Source organism: Phyllostomus discolor, chromosome 6, assembly GCF_004126475.2.
Source record: "Phyllostomus discolor isolate MPI-MPIP mPhyDis1 chromosome 6, mPhyDis1.pri.v3, whole genome shotgun sequence".
NCBI lineage: Eukaryota > Metazoa > Chordata > Mammalia > Chiroptera > Phyllostomidae > Phyllostomus > Phyllostomus discolor.
This window is the reverse complement of record NC_040908.2, coordinates 118,394,907-118,419,247: the sequence shown is the minus strand read 5'-3', so window position 1 is coordinate 118,419,247 and position 24,341 is coordinate 118,394,907. Positions and strand designations below refer to the sequence as shown.

The 24,341-nt window shown below is 55.8% G+C and overlaps 1 long non-coding RNA gene and 1 pseudogene across 1 annotated transcript; one reads left to right on the top strand and one right to left on the bottom strand.

The window, feature by feature from the left end:
* Positions 1-108: 108 nt before the first annotated feature.
* LOC114498857 lies at positions 109-24,136 on the bottom strand (annotated as a pseudogene).
* LOC118501257 lies at positions 10,162-11,150 on the top strand. Its single transcript, XR_004903880.1, has 2 exons — positions 10,162-10,191; positions 10,427-11,150. It is a non-coding gene; the product is annotated as an uncharacterized LOC118501257 (long non-coding RNA).
* Positions 24,137-24,341: the final 205 nt, after the last annotated feature.

Genomic DNA, 24,341 nt, shown 5'->3' with positions numbered 1-24,341 from the left:
AGGGGAAATGGTGCTAAGCTGAAAACTAAAACTGCTCTCAGATCTGGTGACATGGGTGGCCGTCACCAGCGACCTTCGCAGAGCACCCTGGGCGGGTGGGGGTGGAAGTCAGACTTCGGGGCTGGGCGGGGGAGTGGGAGGTGAGGAAGTGAAGTCAACACCAGCAGACAGGCCTTCTGAGAAGTGCAGCTTCTGAGAGTGCAGGCTAGAGGTGGGGTGGGAAGTGGAGTGCCATGAGGCTTGGGAGCGCGTGCTCTCGGGGCGGCAAGAAGGGCCTCAGTGGGTGGGGCTGGCACAAAGGGTAAAGCCGGTCTCCGGGGATGGGCGAGCAGAGGCTGCTGTAGCCCATGCAGAGGTGCAGAGAGCACAGGGACCTGCCCAAGGTCCTGGACCCAGGCCCCACCCTCACACCACACTGCCACTCCAGTTAGCTGCCCGCCCTCACAGAGACCTCCTGCACGACTGAAGGACCCGCAACTGTGCAGAGGTCTTCGTGTGAACAAGCCTGGTCCTCATGAAAGGGTGTATCTGTGTGTCCTGTACCCCGGCGGCTTCTCTGTGTGCCCGCGTGCATGCCTGTCCACGCCCTGTCCCCTCCCAGCCTCTCTGGTCCCTGCTGTTTGTTGCGGGAGGGCACTTGGCGTTGGATGGGGCCGGCTCCTGTCTTCTGGCACCACTCCACCTCAGGACCCCTGGGGGTCCCGAGGCCCTGGGGCGCCCTGACAGCAGGGCGGAAGGGAAGTGGCTGCTGCAGCTGGCTCCCTGCCCGTCACCCCCATCCACATCAATCCACACACTCAGAGGACACACAGCCCTGGCTCTCCTAGCGCTGGGCCTTTCCCAGGAAGCCCAGGTGTGTCCCACACATTTCTCATCTCTGAGAGACGCCAGGGGTGGCCTGGGAGGGGCGCATCCTGGAAGAACTGAGAGGAGCCAGTGGGAAGTGCTGACAAAGGAAAAACTCTGGTCGGGGAGCTGGGATGTGGTCATGCCGTGGGGCCCTGTGCGGGCTCTGGCCATCCCCAGGCTCAGTCGCCCCAGCGGTGGAACGACCTATGCTCCCCCGTAGGCCCTGGGACCTTCTTATTTATGGGAAGCTGTAATTCCCAGGAATTGGCAATACCTGTGTCCCTTGCCCTCCAACCTCTGCAAAAATAGTCTGAATGGTAACAAATGGCCAATAGTCTTTATCAATATGTTGCCTGTAGGCAGCTCAGAATGGGACAAGTCAGCACGCTCAGCCACAGGAGAAAGAGCGAGCTAATCATGGTGGACCCCTGAGTTGCAACCTGATGCTGTCAACACGAGTGTGTTTTAAACGTGCTCTGAACAGCACAGCGGGCCCCGGGGATGTGGAGGGATGTGGAGCCGAGAGCTCAGGTCCGCAGGAGAAGTCGTGGGGCAGCGCGATCTCGTCCACGACAGACCCGCAGAAACAGGCCGGCAGGAACCCTGCTGGAGCGCTAACGGTGCCGACTCAGGAGTGGGAAGGTGGACATTATTTAATCGTTAAAGAATTCTGTGTTTCCCAAGTTTTCCACACTGGACAGGTAAGACTTTCGTAATCAGAAAAATAACAAATATTAAATTTCACATAAAAAAAGGCCAAACTTCTGGGGAAATTCCTCTTACTCACCCAAGTTTGATGTCCAGAGGTGCGGGGCGGGGCTGGGAAGCCTGCCTTCCCCACCAGCCAGCGGGTCTCCTCCACGCCCTTGCCCTGGAAGAGACGGGACAGAGGAGTGAGCAGCCCGCTCAGGCAGGGGCCGGGCAGAGGCACGCAGCTCCAGCCGCTCGCTGGAGAGCAGCCTGGAGCACGGGGGCGCACGCTCCGGGCCCGAACCTTGGCTCTCTCACCTGGTAGCTGTGTGACTTTGCCCGACCCACTTCACCTCGCAGTGCCTCGGTTGCCCTAATGCCTCATGCAGTTGCTGTGCAGATTCAATGAGTTAATATTTACCTGTCAGAGAAATAAAAAATCAATCATGAATTCTATGGCCTGCAGATCTGGAATGCTAAGATGCCAGGATTCTACAATCTGTGATTCTCCCCAACTGCTGAAGGACCTGGGGGCCTCCCTGGGATGGGGGTGCAGCTGCCTGGAGGTTAGGAGTGGAGGAGGCACGAGGGGCACTAGGGTCAGGGCCAGCTGGTCTAGAGGTGCCCCGCCCCGCCCTGGGACAGAGTTGGCTTTGCCCCTTGGAGCCCCCAGGCCAGCCTGACGAAACTGGCGCGCTCTCCCCATTCTCTCGCAGCACCCCCCTTTCTGCCATCAGAGCACCTCTGTTACTCAGGACACCTGGTGCCCACGCCCCCAACAAGACACACCAGCCCTGACTTGCTCCAGCTCACTCTCCCATAATCTCAGCCTCCAGGGCAAAGGATTGCTCTTTGTCTGCCCTCACAGGCTGTGTGACCGTGGACGAGTCACTGCCCCTCTCTGAGCTGTACCCTCCTACTCTAACATTCCACAGCACAGTGTGCTGAGTCCCCTGGAGCACCCAATTTCTGAGGCCCAGTCACAGCCCTGGGCCTTTAAATGCCCAGGCTGCTCTAGTCTCCTCACCAGGCCTGGCTGAAGCTGAGGAATTGGGGGAAAGAGAGGAGGCAGGGTAGGGAAAATAGATCATTCTAGAAATACTGCACCAGTTCATGAACAGTAACATTAAAAAAGGAGGCAGAGGTTACAGAGTTTGTCTCCGAGGGTGCTCACGGGCCAGGTCCACCCACCATCACACCTGCAACAGCGGAGGGCTGGCGTCAGACCAGTGGGCGCAGGGAGACGGCACGACAGTGTCCACTGGGGGAGAGGGAGAAGAGTGTCCCGGGTCAGGGCAGGCTTCGGCGAGTGGCGGCGTCTGTGAGAGTGCCCGAGGGTCAAGTAGGAGCCCGACCGTGCCACGGGGACAGCACAGGCTTCGGGGCCACCAGACCCCGGGGACAAGCTGTGGGACTTGAGACAAGTCACCTTGCCTCTCTAATTTAAGTTCCTCAACTATAAGACGGGGACACTGATCCCCCTGTCATTACGGGGGGGGGGGGGGGTAACAAATATGTCATGTAGGTTGCGCACCAGCACGCGGCCCAGGCCGCCCGTCGGTAACAGTGGCTTCTCTGCCCCGGCCTCTCTGATGAGGGGCCAGTGAGAGAGCGGCCGCAGGGAGAGGTGTTCCCTCAGCTCGTGGGGCGTGGAGACAACACGTAAAGGCGATCAGTCCCACCCCCACCCCAGGGGGGCGTCTCCTTCAGCCGCATTGGTCAGATGAGACTCTCCTGCCACCCACTGTCCTCACCGATGCCAGGAAGTAAAGTCTCTCACCTTTAGCGCAGTCTGGCCTCTGGTGTCCATGCTGTGGCCTTCCTCCAGGCCGAGCAGTGTCTGGACAGTGCTTCTGCTGACATGCATTCTGTATGCTGGGAACAAGGGTAGTAACCCATGTCACCACCTGGTGGCAGCGTACCTTGTGTTTAGGGAAATCATTAGGTGCTGGTGATGGCGCCAGTTCCAGCCAGTAAGTAATACGCTCAAGTCTGATTTATGCCGTACCCCTTGCGTGGCTCGCTTGTCTCTCTAGAAGGTGGTCGGTCCCTAAAATAGAGGCCTGGAGGAAAAGCATGATACACAGATTGAGGGTTAAGATGAACTCAGGATGAAGTCACAACCTCCAGGAACAGAATTTCCACCTGTAGAGACGCCTACGAAGGCTGAGTCAGAGCAGATAAGCAGGTTGTTCCTTTTAAAAGCAGGACTGCCCAGTAGGGCCGCCACGTCTGGTTGTGCAGGGCGGGCTCTGAACGGCCGTATGGGCACACCAGCAGGGCGGCCAGAGGCAGAGGTCTTAGGGCTTCAACTTTTTGGCTGCTCCAACCAAACCACAGAGTGGCTCCTGCTGCCAGCCAGAGCCTAAAGCAGCACTGAAACACTGGAAGGGGTCTCCTCGCTGTACCAACGGGGGAACCAAGACCTAGAGGGACAGCATTGTGCTCAAGGACTTTGAGCACACCAGCTGCAGTCAGAGCTAAGACCTCGGTTTCCTGCCTCTTGAGTCATTGTTTTCTCCGCTAATTTTCTCATGAGATCATCACAAAAACCTCGTGAAAAGTTAAAAGAACCAGTGATGTACATCATCTCCATACAGCGGCTCTACTAACAGCTAGGGTCGACGCCACCAGGTGGTGAACTGTTACCAAGCGCAGCCTCAGACAGTCAGGCCGCAGGGGTCATCGAGGCAGAGCAGGAGCAGGAGACACTCACGCAGCCCTGTGCACTGCATCTGAGTCGCGGTGTTAACGGTGTCTCCAAAGAGGCAGAACCGAGCCTCACGACCCCGCCACACAGGGCCCTGAAACCCAATGTGCTGAGTGGGTTCGGGCAGGCTCTGCACTTCAGAGAGTCCCTGTGACTGTGCTGCCCTTCCTGCCCGCACGGCCATCCCCACCCCGCATCCCAGGCTCCAGTGAGGGGGTGAGCGGGGGAGGACACAGCTGTCTGGAGTTTCCAACAACTTCTAGAGAGGAGATGCCATCCATGCCTGGTTCTGGGCTGGCGGGGGAGGGCAGGGGGTGGGGGCACAGATAAATCGAAGCCAGTCTCCACTCCCGGCTCAGCGGGGAGATGGGTAAACTCTGGTCAACAGGGTGAAAAGGGAAGCACCAACCCAAAGAGGGAACTGAGACCCAACCCGGGGGACTTCCTAGAGGAGGTGGTGCACGAGTTGCCTCTTGAAGGTGAGAGAATGAGTCAGCGGGGAGCAGCAGGTGCCAGGGCCCAGAAGCAGAGCCCACATGCCTGTGGGAAACTGCAAGCAGCTGCGTTTGGTCAAAGGGCCGAGTTGGGGGGGGTCGGGGGGTGGGAGGGGAGGTTGGAGAGATTAGCAGGGGCCTTGGTGACGATGGGGCAGGGTGTTTGGATTTTATCCTGGAAGAGACACTACGGAGGGAGGAAGAGTGGGGGAAGGGGAAGGATATGTCAGAGACCCTGAGGCTCCTCTCAGACTCATCCCAGCAAACACCTAGCTGTGTGCGTGACCACGGAAGGTCTCTGTCCTGCCTCTTCCATCGGACTGTCTGCTCCTCGGCAGGAGCTTCTATACTCTTGATAGATGATGAGACAAAACAAAGACATGTGAATCTCTAAACACAGGTTCTGTGACCCATAGCACCTTAAAATAATAGGAAAAAAAAAGAGAGAAATGTACATTTTTTCTATCATAGAGTTTTAGAATCCAGAATTCCAGAAGCACATCACTGGGATTGCCTCAGCCAATGAATGCCGCAGGCAGGGGTGGGAGATTGATCCGGCCCATCACCCGCACGACCCCAGCCCTTCCTGAGTGCAGCCCAGCCCTGACGTGAATGGGCACGTCAGGCACGTGCCTCGTCCAGAAGTCCCCCCAGACGCCACCATGGAGGAGTCCCCAATGGTCTCCACCTAGAAATCACAGCCTCCACACTGCACACGAGGGCACGCCCTCCCCGGTCTTCCCCGCCTCCCGCGCAAGGCCACACCCTCTCGGGAGCCCGCAGAGGCGTCTCTGCCAGGCCGCTCACGTCAGACGCCCTAGCAGTGACTGGGTGTGCGTATTTCAGACCGCCTTTGTCTGAGCTGCAGGCGGCCGTGCCTGTCTCACCCCCTGTGGCCCCAGCCCAGGAGCTCCTCGGTGGCAGACGTGGGTGCCCGGCCTGCACAATGCCACTGTGGCAGACCGAAGTTTCATCTGCAAAAGCGCACATGTATATTGAATATATATCCTGTTTTCCAAACCTCATTGGCTTTCCAACACGTACAGAAAAGAATGTAGATTTTGGAATTAGACAGATGTGGGTTCAAACCCTGGCTCTACCATTTACCGGGATCAGACCGCGTTGCCTGTGTGAGCCCGTTTCTTCTCATGTGGAATGCATCGGACGGGTGCAGCATTTCAAGAACCCGGCTCAGCACAGATGCTCAGTCAACGGAGACTTCTGTCTACACCATCACCACCATTTCCTTTGCTAATGGTTTCGGAGAAGATAGGATCACAGAATCTCAAAAGTGGGAGGGACTTTCAAGGCCCCCCGCCCTCTTCCCCAGCTCCAGTGGCATTCCCGGCCAGCTCACTTGTGTTAACAGGAGGGTCCCTCCTTCTCGAGGTGGCCACTTCCCTCTTTGTGTGACCCTGACTTTCAAATACTGAGTTGAATGGAAACTAGCCCCTTACCTGCTGGTTCCAGGTCTACCATCTGAATTTAATCCACAAACTTTTCTTAAACGTCTTCTCTGCTCCTGAGGCCCTGTTCCAGGAGTTGAGGACAGGTGTGCTGTGCCTTTCTCCCAACCTCACCCTGCCCCGCCCCCACCCCCGCCCCCGCACGCCAGACCAGCCAGGAGCCAGGCTGACGATGGTGACTGCCCCTCCCGAGGCTCCCCCTCTGCAGCTAAAGAACTCAGTCCCTGTGCTGCTTCTCCTCCAGCCTGCACGGGCTGGCACCCCGGGGCGGAACAGAGCCCTCCTCCTAGCCAGGTGTGTCCACTCTCCCTTAGCATCTGGTGGACAATAACAATAGTGGTGATGCTTCCCCTGACCACAGAGGGCGCTGTAACTCAGTATACAACATTGGTGGTGGACTGTGCCCTCCTGCTTATGTCCCCCAACTCTCTCCCTTACCCCAGCTGTCTCCACGCTGACACCAGGAAATGATCTGCCCCAGTCCTGCCACAATCTGCTCAGATAGTTAACTTTGCCGTCCGTGGCCGATGGCTTAAAATTCATGCCCCATGACGTAGCAATCAGGGACCTTCACGATCTGCAGATTTTCCTGACTTGTTCCTAATAGTTGCTCCTGGTTCCCCATGCTGCAACCTAGCAGGGACCTTTCTACTTTCCGCAGACACAGGGCACTCGCTCAGCTCCAGGACTCCACTGTCAGGTCCCTCTGCCTGAAGTGCTCCCGGAGAATCCCTGCCTGCTGAGAACCAAACCCTCTACCAGCCCAGTTCACTCGATCGAGTCCATAAAATCTTTCTGGGCACCAGGGGAAAAGATTTCCTCTCCTCAGGGCTGTGTGACCTCCCTCTCCCTCCATGTCACCTACCGTTGTCCACCCAACATTTGTGGGCTGGTGGTGACTGGGGCAGTGGCAGGGCTCCCCCCCACCCCAGCTGTGTATTTCTGCAGAGGAGAGAAGCCTCCCAACCCACACCCCAGGAAAGAAAGGTGTGAACGAAGCCCGGCTTTCTCCCGGCCTATCCCCTTCTTGGAACCAGGAAGAAGGCAAGATTAAGTGCTGAAATACTTGTGTAGTAGTTACTACACGCTAGATACTGCTTTAAATCCTTTACAAATATCATGCACTAGACTTCACAGGAATTCTGTGATGTAGGTATTATTACTATTGTCATTTTGCAGATGGAAATTGGGCCAGAGAGGTTAAGTCAGTCAGGCACCAGCGTCACACAGCATAGCTCTGAACTTGGTCCCTCCAGCTCCAGAGCTCATATGCTGTTCTGCCTCTCGGCCCTTTCTCTCTCTCTTTTGGGGAGAGAGGTTCTGCCTGCTGTGTGGCATTTCCCTCTGATCCTGCCCTGCAAGTGGTTCACACATGTGTCTGCACCGAGTCCTGCCTCTCAGGCAGCCCAGGAGACCAGCTGCTTGATGGGCCCCACCAGCAGCCCACCAGGTGTGTGGGTGCAACTCAAGGACAGCACAACTGCTTGGGGACCCAGCACTCCCTCCGGTGGGTGACCCAAGGTCCAGACTGGGGAGGAGAAGCAGTAGAAAGCATCACGGTGGCCACACATCCAGATCACATTCTCGAAACTGCGAAAGCTGACCTCTAACCCTCCATCTGCCTGCTGCCTGAGCTGGAAAGGAGAGCGTGGTGTAAGCAACCCCAGCAACAGAAAGCTGACCAGGCACAGGATCCACTCTCTAGGAAGTCAGACTCATGAGGATGATCTCTCAAAGACTTAGTTAGATCTTAGGTCATGGCTGCGAGTGGGGGCCATGACTGGTTGCACACAGTTGTGGTCTGGGAGAACACAGCTGGGAGAACACAGCTGGAAGAACACAGATGGGAGAACACAGCTGGGGAGAGGTGAGAGCAGGGGCTTCCATACTAACGCACACAGATGTGAATTCTAACCCCACCACTGGCTTGCTGTGTGACCTTGGGCGAGTCCCCTACCTCTCTGAGCCTGTGTTCTCATCTGTACAGTAGGAACAATGATCCATCTCTCTGAGGGGCACTGCAAGGGCTAAATGAGACACCCTGTGACAATCCCTAGGCTGGGCCATCCCCCTGTAGATGCTTAACCAGTGCCAATGCCACCCCTGTCCCTAGTCTGTGCTTTCAGGGAGCGGCCTCAGTGGCTGCACCTGCAGCACTACACGCTACGTCGTGTTGGCGAGCAAATGAAGGATAGCACTTTCCTTCGTGTCACATAGTCTGCAGAACAACTGTAAGCCATAAACACTTTCAACTCTGCTCACAAGTGGGAGCTTGAGGTTCAGAGTGGTGAAGTGATTTGTCCAGGGTCACTTGGAAGTGTGGCCGGGGCCAGACTCACCCCCTGGGGCAGCCCACGTGGGCTCTGCTCTAGAGTTCTTTCCATAAAAGTGCTCGCTCAGCGAGTGCTGGGAGGGAGCGGCAGTCCCCCATGGAACCAGGAAATGATTGCCTGGTGGCCTCCCAGCCCAGACCGGATTAGAGAGCAGTAACCAGATCCTGCTGGGAACGGAGGGGGAGCCGAGGCGGATGGCGTGAGTGATGAGAGACACGCTCGCACATCACGGGGAACGGGCCCCCTGTTCCCCACATCTGGAGGGGTGCTCGGGCCTTGTTTTATTTCATTTCACTCTGCCAAAAAGATGCAGACCTCTTGGCCAGGGTTCAGAGTAGATTAAAAGGCGTGATTCATAGCTGGGAGGGACACATGTGTGAAAAAAGATTAACAGGGGAAGAAGAGACAGGCCAGGGGTGACTCAGGGCAGATCAAAGCTGCAGGGCTCAGCGAGACCAGATGAGATAAGGAATATTTTCCTGGGGCGCATGGGGCCAGGGCGGCTCTGGAGGCGAAAGGGAAATTCAGCCAACACGGGAGACTAGGCCTCAGCACCACAGACTGGGGCAGGGACATGGGGTCCTGAACAGGGGGCAGCAGGGACTCTGCATGCTAGGAATGTCAATGGCTCAGTCTCTGCCGGTCAGTGTTGGGCAGTGTGTGCAGTGGGCAGAGCCAGGTGTGGGGGTGGGAGGGTGGGCACTGCAGGTTCTTGTTCCGGCTCTGCCACCTACCAGCTGTGCGACCTCGGGCAAGTCACTTCTACTCTGGGCCTCAACACACAACACATTCAGTTAACATACAAGTGTGTTTCCTGAGGACCTACCGTGTGTTGCACGTTGGCAGGCACTGGGGACAGAGAGGTTATGTTGGAGCTGTAAAGTGTGGCTGTGCTGTCCTGGGGTAGGTACGAGAGCATCACACAGGCACTCCTAACCCCGTCGGGAAGGGTGGGAAACTACCCTGAGTCCCAGATGACGAGGGTTGGCAGGGGGCAGGTGAAGAGCAGGGAGAGCAGTGTTCCCGGAGGAGGGAAAGGCCCGTGCAACAGCCAGAGGCTGGAGAGAGCACAGCTGGCGTGAGGAATAGAGGGGCGTGGAGGTGGTGCGACCAGAGATGCAGCTGGGGAGGGAGGCGGAGCCAGCTCCCGGAGGACCCTGTGGGCCACTCTGAACCTGTGGCTTCATTCTGAGGACGTCCGTATCATGGGGATGGTGAGCCCCCCTAATGGGGAGTCTTGGGACTAGAGTGCCCAAGTTCAAATTTCAGCTTCTTATCCCGCTAGGAATATGTAATTAGATAGGCTATTTAGTCACCTCAGTTTCCTCATGTATTAATTAGGAGTACCTCATAGATTATTATGATGATTAAATGAGTTAATATACATCTATAAAGTGCTTCGCCTGCTATCCGGTACATAGTGAGCGCGCAGTAGGTGCCGATTATTGTCATTGGGATACTGCACACAATGCTGCAGCAGTCTGCTCCGCACTTTGAACGGTTAGTTCTCCGCTCGGAAGCTTCCTGTCCAAGCGTCGTTCCCACTCCGGCTTCAGCCCCAAGGCCTGGCCGGCCCCATCGCAGTGTCCTCAGAGAGCCTTGGCTGGGAGGGGGTGGGAGTCACCAACGAAGGCCGAGGCCAGTGGAGGGTGAGTACGGCTGTATCCTGGGGCCTCCCTTCCCGCCTCCTCCGCCGTGTCTGCAGCTGATCGGAGACCCCAGCAATAGGGTCAGAATAAGGGCAGGGTTGGGTGGGAAGGTCCCCACAGTGAGCTCAGAGGGGCAGGAAGCTAGTCTCAGCACTTCCACAGGGGTAGGACTCAACCATCCTCTGTGACCCTGTCCCCTTCTGGGGCTGGGGTCATTATTTCTGTTTTATTATAGAAATAAAAGAGTCAGAGGCCCCGAGAGGGGAAGCCATTTGTCCAAAGCCACATAGAAGCCAGTGGCCAGGCTGGAATTCAAAGCCAGGATCAAAGGGTGCACAGATGTTGCAGGGTCTTGACAGCTCTGCCAAGGCCCCCCCCCCCACCCTCTCCACACCCCCACCCACCCTCTGCTCCCACCGCTGGCCCACCCCATGTCCAGCCATCACAGCCCACTCGGTATTCGTCACATTCACCAGGCCCACTCTCTCAAGCCACGAGCGGCAGTGCATGCTCCCCCACTGCTTACTGGGAGCCACCACACCCAGACTGGGTGATGCTAGGAAGCTGGCACCTCTTCCAAGAAGCCTTCCTTGCTCTTTATTCAGCATGTCTGCCCTTGGCTGGACTGAAGGCCTTCTCTGACTCCCCTGCTCATACTTTTACTGTGGGTTGGCTGCATCTTTTACCTGCAGCACCAAGAGCTCCCAGAAGGCAGGCACAGGAGCTGACTCACCTGTCTGCCCTTGCCCAACTACCTTGCTGGAGGCTGCGAGACACGTGGAGCAGAGCTGAGTTGCCCAGCCAAGGCTCCAGAGAGGTGAGATGCCCAACCAAGGTCAGCAGAGCTTCCTATTTCATCCACAGCTGACCACAGATGCACAAGTGAGTCCAACCGAGTCCAGAGAACTTTCCAGCTCACCTATAGGCTTATGAGCAGTAATACATATTTGTTGTTTACACTCCTGGAGTCTGGGGTTCTTTCTTACACAGCAATAGCAACCTGCTACAAACACATGAATAAAAGACTGGAAATAAATGTGTGACGTAAGCATAGTGGTAAAGGGGGGAGAGAGAGAAGGCCAGCCTCCTGGCACTCTCACCTTGTACTCGTTGAGGCTGCCCAGAACAGCATTGAAAAGCACATAGAGGTCACTGAGCAAGCCCAGCACTTCAGCGGGCTCACTCAGGGCTGAGAGGGCAGTGACACACAGGATGTCATTGAAGTATGTGGCAACTTGGTCAAAGTACTCTGGCTCCACAGTTGTCCCAATTTTCAAAGCTTCGGCCACCGACCTGAAGGGATGGGAAGGGTCTGAGTCACAAGACAGGGGGACCCCCATTCCACAGTTTAGAGGTAAGGAGAAATGTTTAGGGGAAATCCTGGGTTGAGAGTCAGGAGATCTGAGACAGGTCTGGTGGTATGCTGGCTGGCCTCCAGCAAATATTTTTCTGAACGTTATTTTTTCTGAAGTGAGATAAGGGACATTATGGCTCCAAGAATATGAGGGGGCAGAGATTCAATACCTGTGTGCCCAGCACAGTGCCTAGCACACCTCAGGGCACTATCAAAATATGTCAGATAAATAAACAATGAATGAATTGAATGAATGCATGGAACCCAGACTTACTAAGCACCTACTGTGCTCCAGGTCCCGTGCCCAGAGCCACCGAAGCTAGAGGCACAGTCAAGTCCTAAGGGGCCCCTCACGGAGGGGGCATCTGAGCCAGCAGCCTTTCCGTCTTCTGCCTCTCCCACGCCATTCCTCAGCCCGCTCCCAGATCCGGTGCTCCAGGTGCTGGGATTACCTCCCCGACATCCGCAGCATTGACTTGGCAACACTGGTCTTCTTGCCTTGGTTGATGCTTTTGAACTGAGGGTGGAACAAAAATCCCAATTTATCCACAAATATCTGCTCGTTCAGTCCACGGTGTGGGGTGGCAGCTCTGACGAGGGGAAGCACAGACAGCTGGGAGGAAAAATGGGTTTGTTCTGTGCAGGGCGAGCAGAGAAGACTTGGCAAAGGAGCCCGTGCCTAGCCCAGCACTACCGTTGACAAACATTAACCTAGTGCATTTGTCCCTCCAGTAACACTGTGGACACGGCATTCTTTGTTCTCCTTAAAGATGCATGGGTGGGTGGTTGGATGGATGGACGGATACTAAATGGGTGGGTGGATATGATGAATGAGTGGATGAGTAAGTGAATGAATAAATGGGCAGATAGAAAGGGAGAAAGAATATATGTAGACTATGTATATAATAATCTATTTCTATCTCTCTATTTCTGTGTTCCAAAAAAGATTTAAGCATTAAGAAAATAAAGAAATGCCACAAAATAAAATGACAAATATCTAAGGACACTGGGACCAAAGGAGAGTAAAGTTGTTAAAAAAAATGCTAATCTAGGAGTGAGGTCCCTGTACGATATTCATGCTAGAGTTTGGCCACAGGTTCGGATACGAGCTCCCTAAGAACAACACGGGGAAGAGGAGAGTACAGATCACGTGGCCCGGGGCCCACAAGACAAGGGCCCAGTACACTGGCTACTCTAAAGAGGCATGCTTCCCGCTGCAGAGAGAACTACCTCTCTTAGGTCTTCCTAAGAGGACATTCACGTGTGGGTACAAACCGGGCCTTCAACAGCAACCTCACCACCTCTCCTGGGCAGTGCTCTGCCGTGACTGGGAATGCAGGTGGGAGGGGGAGGCGGGAGGATGTCACCTCGGGATTGACGGGTTGGCCCTGCGGGAGCCATTAGCCAGTTCAGTCAGGCCCACACACTCCACTGCCCCCACAAACATGTACAGGCTTGTCTCACCCCTCCCACTGCAGTCCCCAAGGGCAACCGGGGGCCCAGTGCCCTTTGCCACTCCTGCTTGTCTTGTAGGGAATCAGCAGTGCCACCACAGCCACCAACAGCCTCACGGCTCCGGATCTAGGAGGCCCAGTACAGGGTTGGGGTTCCCAGAGCCAGCTCTGCAGGTGGGTGAACCTGGGTTTGGACTCCAGCCCTCAGTTACCGTGGGGAAGTCCGCTCACCTCTCCGAGCCTCAGCGTCTCTCCGGGAAAACCCAGATAATAAGAGTATAGTTCTTCAAACTATAACAAGGATTAAATAAAATAAACGGGGCATTTAGCGTGGGGCTTGGCTGTCAGGGAGGCACTCAAAGGGTGCACCTCAGGCCCCACTCTCAGGGGTTCTGGTGCCGGCCCACTGCCCCCTTTCTGCAGAGTTCTAGGCCCCAGGGATAGCTCCGGGCTCCCACTGGGCAAAGTGAGGTGAACCGATCAGCCATTTCTTGTAGCACCCAGCTCCTCCGGGGAGCACCTACTGGCTGTGGATCTGGTCCAGGCTGGGTGTGTCCTCCAGAGCCTCCTCCCAACACTGCTGCCTCAGCCAGATGCACTCAGGTCAGGAGACACCAGTGGCCGGCACAGAGGAGGGGCGATGCCACCTTTCTGGTGATTTCTGCAACAAACACTGTGCGGGTAGTGGCCTGAGGCCCCCAGGAGGGTCTCAGAAGAAGTCTGGGGTCCTAGAGGGAGAGCAGGACCAGCCTGTGGGGTGTGGGGAGGAGGCCTGAGGGTACTCCTCCACCCTGCTCCCGGCCCCAGGGCTGCTGGCCAGTGGCCCCAGGCTTATTGCTTTCCTGGGTCTGCTCTGGGTGTGACTAGGCAAAGGGTCCCAGGTCTCAGGAAAGGGTCAACCTCAGGGTATGGCTGGAAGAGTAGGGTTTAAATTCTCGGTCTGCCACCAGCTCCCTGTGGGATGGTAGACAAGGCAGCGACCTCTCTGAGTCTCAGTCTCCCCATCTGTGAAATGAGATCAGTAAACTGTCTTCTTGAGAGGGGTGCTGAGGAAGGAGGTGATTGACATTAGGGGACTGGCACCCCATAGCCTCTCTGCCACCCCCAGACACCGTGGCTGCTCTGCTGCCTGTGAGGCCCACCTGGCTCTTTGGACCAGCCCCACTTCCTGGAGGCCTGCTGGTGCCCAGTGCCTCCAGAGGTGAAGCAAACTGCCTGCTTATCGTTACCACCCTCACCACCCTCGTTGTTCCCCCAAGGCCCCCCCTGCCGTGCTTCTCCCGGCCCCGCTGCATGGGATAGAGACCACCAGGCTAAGCTGAGGCAGGTAGATCTGAGTTCCAGTGCTGGCACTGCCACTGGTGCCTGGTTTCTCCACCTCACAGTGCAGGCAGAGAACCTTGGGGGGGCAGTTCGGCAGCCTGGGAAAGCAGAGGGATTCACAAGGACACTGGGAGGGAGAGGAGCTGGGCACAAGTTCAGGCTTTCAGCAAATCGGGAGGGGACTTGGAGAGTATCCGTTTACGTTCTGTGCAAGTTCTGTCCCCTCTCCGAGCCTCAGTTGCCTCACTGATAAGAGGGGCATAATAACAGCACAGACTGCATGGGGCTCTCTCACGGCGCAGCCGGTTCATCTCCAAGAACTGGACCCTCCTCTGCTGGGTGAGGAGGAGGGCATCCTGGGGGCCCGTGAGAAGCTCCTTTCTGGATTTCACTCTCCTCCCCTCCCCTCATTGGCCTCTGTGTTCGGGGGTAGTGCCTGCATCTGCAGCCTGGGAAACTGAGATTCCTGGAGTTAAGTCATTCTCCCACAGCCACGGGGCTGCTAAAAGCAGACTCCACAACTGGGCCGGATCTCCTGCTGACCTGTGTGATTTCCTCCATCCGCCCAGAGGCCCCCAGCCTGCAGCCTCGGACCTGAGGGCCCCTGACTACAGGGTCCGGAAGCTGTGTGTGCTCACGGAGGAGTGCAAGCAGATGGAACCAATAATATGTTGCGCACACACATGCACAACACTTTTTCAAAAGTGTTCAGATGGTGCTGTGATGACTAAAATAGAAACCCATTTCAAAGTGTTACTGCTTTCAGAGCAGATTTTGTCTTCAGGTATTTTCTCAGTCAGCAGATATTGAAAGTCAAATAGCAGCATGGAAGGCTCCCACCTTCTCTGACATGGAGATGGAGCCCTCCTCTGCAAACCTGCTGGGCACCACTGGCCCAGGCCTGGCAGGGCCTTGTGCTCCCTGTGCTGTGCCGGCCATCCACGCCCAGCACATCTCCCTGACCGCTGGACTCTGCTGGCAGCTGAGGGAGAAGTCACGCCCGGCTCCATGTGGGAGATGCTCCATGGATGAGGCTGAGAGATTATAGGGCAAGAGCACTGAGCTCGAATCAGGGGACTTTTGCCCATATCCTGACCCCCTGCTTCCCAAAGAGAAGTCCCTTCTTGTGTCTGAGCCTCACTTAATTGTCTCTGAACAGGGTGCACTTAACTCCCGCACAAGTGCCTCACACACACAGGGTCTAAAAAGATGTTACTCTCACAGAGTCTGCTTCCTAGGGAGATAGTCAAGAGGGACCCTGGGATCCTCACCAGCTCAGCCCTAAAGCCACCCAGGCAGATTTTTATCGGGTGCCACGTGAGCCAGGCTCTCTGTCTCAAGTGTGCTCCCTAATCCTCACAACTGCTCCGGGAGGCAGGCACGGTGGCCCCCATTTCACGGATGAGGGAACCGAAGCTCAGAGCCTGAAAGACTTTACTCAGAGTTGTGAGCGAACTGGTGCGGCACCGAGTGCCGGTCGGTGTTCCCCAGTGACGGCGCCCTTAGCAGTTCACTCCCAGGGAGTGACCAGGGAGAGCACCCCAGGAAGCAGCCACCCAACCCCAACCCCGGCGTGGCCGTGGGGTTCCAGGCCTGGTCCCTGCACCTGAGGCAGGGTAGAGTTGCAGCCTGCAGTGCCCTGCAGCCCCCTGCACCAGTGGCAGGGTTGGCAAGCCTGTCTGGCTGGTTCTCCCTCTCTCAGCAGACAGATGGGGTGGTGGTAGCCCTGCAGAGTGTTGAACAAATGGCCTGACGGAACCCCCTCCTTCCCACCCCTTCACCTCATAAATTTGGGGCCTGGAATGCTCATTATTTACTGAGCGCTGCTTTGATGGAGAAAGGAAGCGGCCGGGCCTCCTTGTGAGTTAAAGATTGTCCACTGCGGGTGGGAGGGATGGTGGGCTCGGCTCCACCGCTGCCCTGCGCTTGGAGCTGAGATGCCAGGGTGTCTGCGGGGACAGGCCCCAGGGACTGGATAGGGGCAGCCGGGGGACAACGGGAAGAGCAGCCTGGAGTCCCAGAAGCCCTGACCGAGAACGTGGAAGGGGAAGGAACATTTCTGAAGCTGGACGCTGGCACTGGGAGGAGGTGTCTGAGAGCAGGTGACAACAGGGAAGGTGTGAGTGATCCTCTCTTGCACCCAAAAGTATGGGGACAGAGATGCTCCTGAAGGAGTCCCACCCAGAGAAGCAGGCCCTCGAGACCAAGCAGTCTGGTCACATCAGACATGGGCCGGATGTCTGGCCCATTCTAAATCTGATTCTCATTTAAAGGGGAGAAAGCTGAGGCTCAGAGAGGCTGAGTGATTTGTGTGAGGTCACACAGTAAGTAAGTGGGACAGCTGGGGAAGAACCAAGCCCCATATAGACACAAGGTCGGTGCTGAGCTGTGGTCGGTTCCTGCACCCTTGGCAACGACACTGGGACAGGCAGGAAGGGGCTGGGGCTTTCACCCAGAAACAGTGTCCTCAGCCCTGGAACTGACCGCTGCCATTTTGGCAGAGTTGCTGAAGGCTGCCTGGCTTAAGCCACAGAAACCAGCTCTGATGGTCAAGCCAGGCAAGTGTATCTACTGGTTATTCTCAGGCCCGAGTGTCCTGACGTGCATTCGCAGAGCTCCCTGACTACGTGGAGACGAGGAGGCCGAACTGTCTGCGGAAAGCCCAGAGGAGCAGTAGGGCCGGCCTCTCCGAACCTCCTGCAGGACGCGCCAACACTGAAGGCATCTCCAGTGAGGGTGCCCCGCCCCCCCGCCCCCCCCCACCCCCCCAGCTCCCTCCTGAGCATGCGTAGCAGCTCCGGGCCATCCCCAGCAGCTCTGCGATCACAGGGCAGGGCCACACAGTGTCACCCACCAACCACCCACCTGGGCCGAGCTGGGTGGGCATGTCTTACACATAGGGTCACCACTCTCACCCTTTAGCCACGGGAGGAGGCGGGCTTTTCCCCATCTACAGGCCAGGGGCCGAGGCTCAGAGAGGACAGCCATCAGCCTCGGGTCACCCCACACAAAGTGCTGGAGGACTGGCGACCTCGCCTTTTCCCCTGCCTCACAGCACCCGTTTAAACAGCAGCCTCAGAACCCCTGCCTGCCAGTGAGCTGACCTCCGGCGCTGGCCGTGGGCGGGGAGCCGGCTGAGCTCCCAGGAGCTCCGCAGAGCCGTGGTTGGTGACCTGTAGCACGAAGCCGCCATCCACCACACGGTTTCAGGACTTGCCGCGGCCACGAGGGAAACGCGATGGTGCAGATAGCGCATGCCCTGCAATGGACATAATGGGGGTCCATCGGGCCTGTAGTGAATGAAGGGGACCATGGTCCTTTCAGAACTCCCATGGGCCCCAGAAAACCTTCTTGCCTCCCCTCACCCTTTGCCACGCTATTCAGACTTTTCTCAAAGTGAGGACAGCCCAGGTCTGGGAAGTCTGAGCATCTTGTCTCCCCACCCTCCCCATTTCCCCCACAGCTCCAGACCAACGGCAGTGGGGGGCGGGGTTTCTCAGGTGAATCAAATCCAGCAGCAGGGCAGCCTTGAAGGTCCAGTCCAGCTGCAGGGCCTCGTTCTGCAGCAGGTCCTCCTGGCTGCCCCAGGCACAGTGCTCCAGCACCAGCGCACTGATCGCAGGAGCCACGAAGAAACCCAGGCAGGTGGCAACATTCCCATGCTGCAGCTCCTGCACCTGCCGGGGCAGTGAGCATCTTTAGGAGCCCCCAGGGGTGGGACAGGTGCATCTACATCGGGGCCCTCGGTATGTGCAGCCCAGGGCTGAGCGTAGAGAGGCATCAGAAATGTTGGAGGGTGGGTGGATGGATAGATGGATGGAAGGGCAGATGAGTGGATGGATGGATGAATGAGTGAATGAGCAAGTGGAAACATAATAGATGAATAGTGAATGAGCTTTAGCCAAGTCCACAGTGCAGGGATCTAAGCCTGTTTCCCGACCTAAGGGACACCATGAACCTGAAAACTCCAAGCCTCAGTGACTGATAAGGAGAGGAAGAGGTGCAGAGGTGTTTGGGTCCAAGCAGAAAGCAGCCTCCCTGACAGCTGCCCCGCAGGTCAGAGAGCTCAAACCTAACCAGCAATGCCAGCCTTTGCTCAAGCAAGAAAGATGGAACCCTTGTCTGATGAGGCCCTCCTCACACAAATAGCTCAGGGGTCAGCTCAGAGGGGGAGACCTGAACACTCTTCCCCCATAGAGATCACACACATATTAACCTATGTGGTAAGAATGGCCTCAAATCCTTTGCCATTCTTGCCTTCAAGAGGTGGGGCCTCTGTCCCCCTCCCACCAGAGTCTGAATGGGCTCTGTGACGCCGTGACCGACAGAGCGTGGTGGGAGTGGTCCTGTGAGGTTCGGGATTGGGTCTTAGAAGACTGGCAGCTTCTGTTTCCTGTGTCTTTGAGTCCTTGCTGTTGGAGCCCCGAGTGGCCATAAGAAGTCCGTCTAGACAGAGTCACCACACTGGACAGGCCACATGGAGAGAGGCCACATGGAGAGTCACCACGCTGGAGAGGCTGCACAGAGTGGGAAGACAGGCCCAGCCCTGCTGAGGCACTTAGCACGTGAGTGAAGGTCCTCTGGATGGATGCAAACTTTTGCAGAGGTCTGGATGGTAAGGATGTTAGGCTTTGCAGGCCACACAGTCACTGTCACAAGCACCCACCTCTGCCGTTGGACTGCAAAAGCCACCATAGACAATATAGAAACAAAGGAGCATGGTTGTGTTCCAATAAAACTTTATCTATAAAACAGGTGGTGGGCCTGATTTGGCCCATGAGCCATAGTTTGCCAGCTTCTGACTGTTTATAAGCTGAATACCACTAAGCGACCCCAATCAATGCCAAGTGAAACCGAAAAATTGTCTAGCCGAGCCCTGCCCAAATCTCCTGCCCACAAAATTGTAGGATGTTATAAAGTAATTTGGGGCATTACTTAAGCCACTATACTGAGGGATAAGCTGTTACACAGTCATAGATAAGCAGAAGAGCGCATTAAAAGTCCTGAGAAGTCCTATTGCTAACCCAAGTGATTTCCAAACTTATTTAAACACAGCCAAGCCTTTTCTTTTCGGAAACATCTATGCACAGGGTTACAGGATGCCCCCCAAAGCACCTGCCTCCAGTCCCCTAGTCTCCCGAACCCGATTTCAGATGGTGGCGGTGTTGGAAATAATAATAAAATTCACACTTCATCAAGGGCACCCTGCTCACCGGGGACAGTGCTGGGTTGTGCCATGCATTCTCTCGAATTGGCAGAGTTCCCCTGGGTGGTTTCATCATCTCCGTTTTGCAGGAAAGCCAGCTGTCCCACCTGAGGAGGCAGAATCCCACCTGGGGTCTTCCCGACTCAGATCCTGTGCTCTGGCCTCCACCCCACAGCGCCTCTCGGGATGGTGACAGTCTCAGGGGTGAGGAGGCTTATGTGATTATTGGTGACAAGTCACTGGAAGCTCCCCAAGGGAAGGAGTCCTGTCCCCTCTCCGTGGGTGTATCCTCCAATCCAGAACACAGCCTGGCGCACAGCTGATGCTCACTAAGTAGTGAATAAATGGTGGGCGGGTGGAGGGAGGGCAGCTACTCAGCTGGTGTTGGTTATGTGTATGGTGACGCTGATGGAAGGGATTGTGCTTCTGGTGGCCATGGTGATGATCATGTTAGGGGAGTGATGTGACTTTGGGTTGCTGGTGTGTGATGGTGATAATTGTGATTGATGTGGTGGTGATCGTGACAACAGCAGGACTTCCCTTCTGAGGTTAGAAGCTTCCACATTGGGTGAGGAGCAGTCCAAACCAACAGGAGTCTCCTGAAGTCACCCTGTCCCTAGCCCACCCTCCAGGCCCTCTGCAGCCCTGCCTTTCTCAGGACGTTGAGGCAGCCCAGCCACAGCTCAGGGGCCACGCCTGCTTCAGACTTCTTCGGCCACACCCACTCTCCCTGCTCCCGCAAGAACAAGAGTTCTGCGGCTGCTAGTTCCCAGCTGGGTGACCTCGGACAGATCCCTCAGCCCCTCCGCCGTGCGGTCTCTGACAGGCGCAAATGTGTACTGACGACCTGCTCTGAGTCGTCCTAAAGTACTTCTGCAAACATTTAGTCATTTGATATTACAACAGTACTAAGAAGTAGGTTTATCCTTATCTCTCTTTTGAGACGAAAAAATCAAGGCCCAGGGAGATTCAGGAGTGGCTCCAGGCACTCCTATGCCCCTGATGGCAGGGCCGGGGATCTGAACATAGGCAGCCTGGCTCCCAGCTTGTACCCTTTTTGTAATATTAAAAAAATTAACATAATTTATATACCATCAAATTTACCCTTTTAAAAAAATTTACAACTCCTCTTTAAAAAAAAAAAGCCCTAGCTGGTGTGACTCAGTGGATTGAGCACCAGCCTGCAAACCAAAGTGTTGCTGGTTCGATTCCCAATCAGGGCACATGCCTGGGTTGCAGGCCAGGTCTCCAGTAGGGGGCACTCGAGAGGCAACCATACATTGATGTTACCCTCCCTTCTTCTCTTTAAAAATAAATAAATCATTTTTTTTTAAATTTACAACTCAAAAAAAGTGAACTCAGTGGTTTGGGGATACACACAAGGTTGTGCAGCCATCACCACTACTTAATTCTGGAGCACTTTCCATCACCCCAAAACCAGCCCATTAGTAGTCACTCCCCATTCCTCCCTCCTCCACACCCCAGTGAACTAACGACTCGTCTGCTTTGTCTCCATGGATTTGCCTGTTCTGGACATTTCATATAAATGGAATCAGACAATTATGCAGTCCTTCGTGACTGGTTTCTTTCCCTAAGCTTGATGTTTTCCAGGTTCATCCATATAATAGCCTGGTCCAGTACTTCATTCGCCATTATGGCTACACAATAGCCCCTGTGTGGGCAGACCACATTTCGTTTACCCATTTATCATCAGCTTATAAATTGAACTGTGGCTCTGGGTGCATCCTCAAGGTCTAGGCAGACATGAACGCACTCCCCTTCGCCTTTAGTAAAATACATCGGCTCTGGGAAATAAGTTAGACAATTTCATCCCCAATCCAGAAGGGACCCTGCCTAATGTAAGGGTCCCACACATCTGCCCAAGGTAAAGGTGCTCTGTATGTTGGGCCCCTGACCTGGGCTGCAACCCCAGCCAAAAAAGGACCACCACTCACTTTGAATGTGGCCCAGGTTCCTACTGCAATCCCTTTCTCAAAAAATCCAGGAATGTGGAGCCACGAGGAAGGCTGAGGGTCCCCTTGCTGGGGCATGAGGACCGTGGTCATGCGGCAGTCAGGGCCTGAAGGCCCACCCTCTCCTGAGCTCCTGGGTAGCCCTGCTATGTGAGTATGGGCTGGCACCGCCCCCTCTTGTCCCCAGAATAGTCGGGGGAGGCCTTCTGAAGGAGACCCACCAGGACTGGAGGGAAACCAAACCTGGCCTTCCTTTGTCTCATCTCCTCTTCCTGGTCTCTATTCCACTTCTCCACTTCTCACCTCACCTCCCCTTTGTCTTAGGAGGAGCCAGAGCTGCTGTTTCATATTTGGCCACAAGATGGAGTCGATGCACAAACCTGGGAGGTTAATGTGTCAAAGCTTGCACTGATTTTAAGCAGTGCTCACTGCTCGCAGGGCAGGGTTCTGAGCCCTTTATCTGCAGTAGTTTACCTTATCTTCACAACACTACAAAGTAAGGACTTTTATTAGGCTCCTATCATTGATGAGGAAACAATAGCACAGGGAGGTTTAATGATTTGCCTGAGGTCACACAGCTGGTAGGAAGTGGGGCCAGGTCTGGGATCCTGATTATCTGAGTGCAGAGAGTGCGCCCCTAACCACTCTGCTCCTAGCTGCTGAAAGTCAGCGCAGTGGCCGAACTCGATCTCCTGCACAGTGTTGGGGGAGGAGTCTGGTTGGTCCCCCCACCGACTGGCACCGTGCTCCATCCACCCAGAGAAGAACTGCTCATTCTCCTAGTCCCGTTAGCCTGCTGCCTTTGCACTAGCTGACCCCTCAGCCTGGAATGCCTTCCCTTCATCCCCCTCCTGAAATCAGCTTCTCGTGGTCAGGCCCTGCCCCAAAGTCACCTGCTCTGTGAAGCCCGGCCCATCCCCTACTAGGTCAGCTGCCCCAGCAGCTGGACTCTTCTGTTGCCTAAATACACACCTGTCTCCTGCCGGTCCCGATCCTCATTGCTGGGTGGAGCCCAGCCAGCTGCTCCCTACATGCCCAGAGCCAGGCCAGGCCAGGCGTGGGGAAGTGCTCAGGGACCGTTGGCGGAACAGTGTTTACAAAGCGCTTGGTCACGTACATCTGCAGTGCACGTTCACAGTCGCTGCTTTCATTCCGTTCTAGTTTATTCCTCTATTCCTGTCAATTCTGTTCTTCTCTATCACTTTCTCCCTCTCTCTCTCTCCCTCTCTCTCTCTTGTTCATCTTGATTCACTAAATTGGTTTATAAGACCCAAATGGCCCACAGCTTGAAAAAACCCCAGTTTAGAGGAACTCTAAGGTCCCTTTGTCTTCCAAGTCACACCGCTCCCTCTACCCTACTCTACCACGCCTCTCCCGGGCCAACTGCTTCCTTAAAGGCAGGTCAAGGTGTCACTTCCTCCAAGAAGCCTCCTCAGAACCCCCAGGGCCTACCTAGCCCCATGCCTCCTCTGATTCTCCAGGTCTTTGTTCCTGGGATGGCCTTGACCTCTCTTCCATAACCACCTGTCTGTTCATCACACAGTCATCCCCGGGGGACCAGCCACCTGGTCTGTCCTGGTCACCCATGCAACCCAGCACCCGCACAGCTGGGGCTTGATAAATTCAGGAAGCTATCGACCAATCAACACATCCATGAAAGTTCTGACTGTAACTAAGAAACTGAGAATGGCTCCGCCTCCTTCCCTGGGGCACCCTTCCTCCTCTTTCATTTCCCTCTCTGTACCAGGCAATGACTAAGGGAGCCTTCGGCTCCCACTCCACACCCAATGTCTGAATCAGAACTCAAAATCCAGCTGAGCTGCCTGCCAGCTTTGCGACTTGGGCATGTTATTCCCCTTCTCTGAGCTGCAAGACTCAGCAGGACCAGCTCTCAGAGCTGCTGGGAGGTTAAATGTGGGTCTTTGTCGAGTGCTCAGCCTAGTGTCTGATGCGGGGGAAACTCCCCACCCGCAGCCATATGAAACCCAGGCTGCCCATGGGAGGAAGGCACCCCACACACTTACTTTTCAGGCTGTCCATGCTGCAGAGCTGCATCAGTACCTCTGTGGCCCCTGCCCCCTGGGTCCCAGAGAAGTCACCAGCACCACAGGCAGCCCTTGTGTCCTGAGAGTCATGGCCACCTGCTGGGCTGTGACCACCCAGATGTCCTGGTGGAAGGACACAACAGCCACACAAGCCCAGCTGGAGTGTCCCATGATGGACAGTAGCACCCAGGCAGCAGAAGACAGAGTGGGCACCAGCTCACCACCTCCCTCTGGAGCCCCACATGCCCAGGAGAGAAGGGTCTTGACCCAGCCTTGGGTTGATAGGGCTGCCGCTAGGCAGTAACTAGGGTTTACATAGCCCACAAAAGCAGCTACCACATGCTTGTGGGCTAGAAATGTGGCCAGGGCGTGAGGGGTATCACAGCCCATGGGAAGGACCACAAAAACCAGCATTGGTGAGGAATCCTGGTTAGCTCGGTACACAGCCAGCTGGGCAGCCACACTGCAGAGAGCCTGGGCAAAGATGGGGTCACAGTCCTGGGGACCTAGCACCCCCAGGGTAAAGGTCCCTGCCCCACAGGCCAGACTGAGGGGGGAGCAGCCCACAGGAGGGCACCCCAAAGAACCATAGAGAGAAGCGGCAGGGGAGGAGCTCTCCTTGGGGGGCCACAAGTGGACTCCCGCAGGCCCTGGCGGGTCAGGCAACCCTTCCTGTGTGGAGCAGCCAGTACCAGCCTTCAGGGCGCCAGCCCCTGCAGTCCTGGGGAGGGGGATGAGGACGAGGCTTCTAGCATTTTCTGCCAGCACTTTCTACATAAATTTGATGCAGACAAC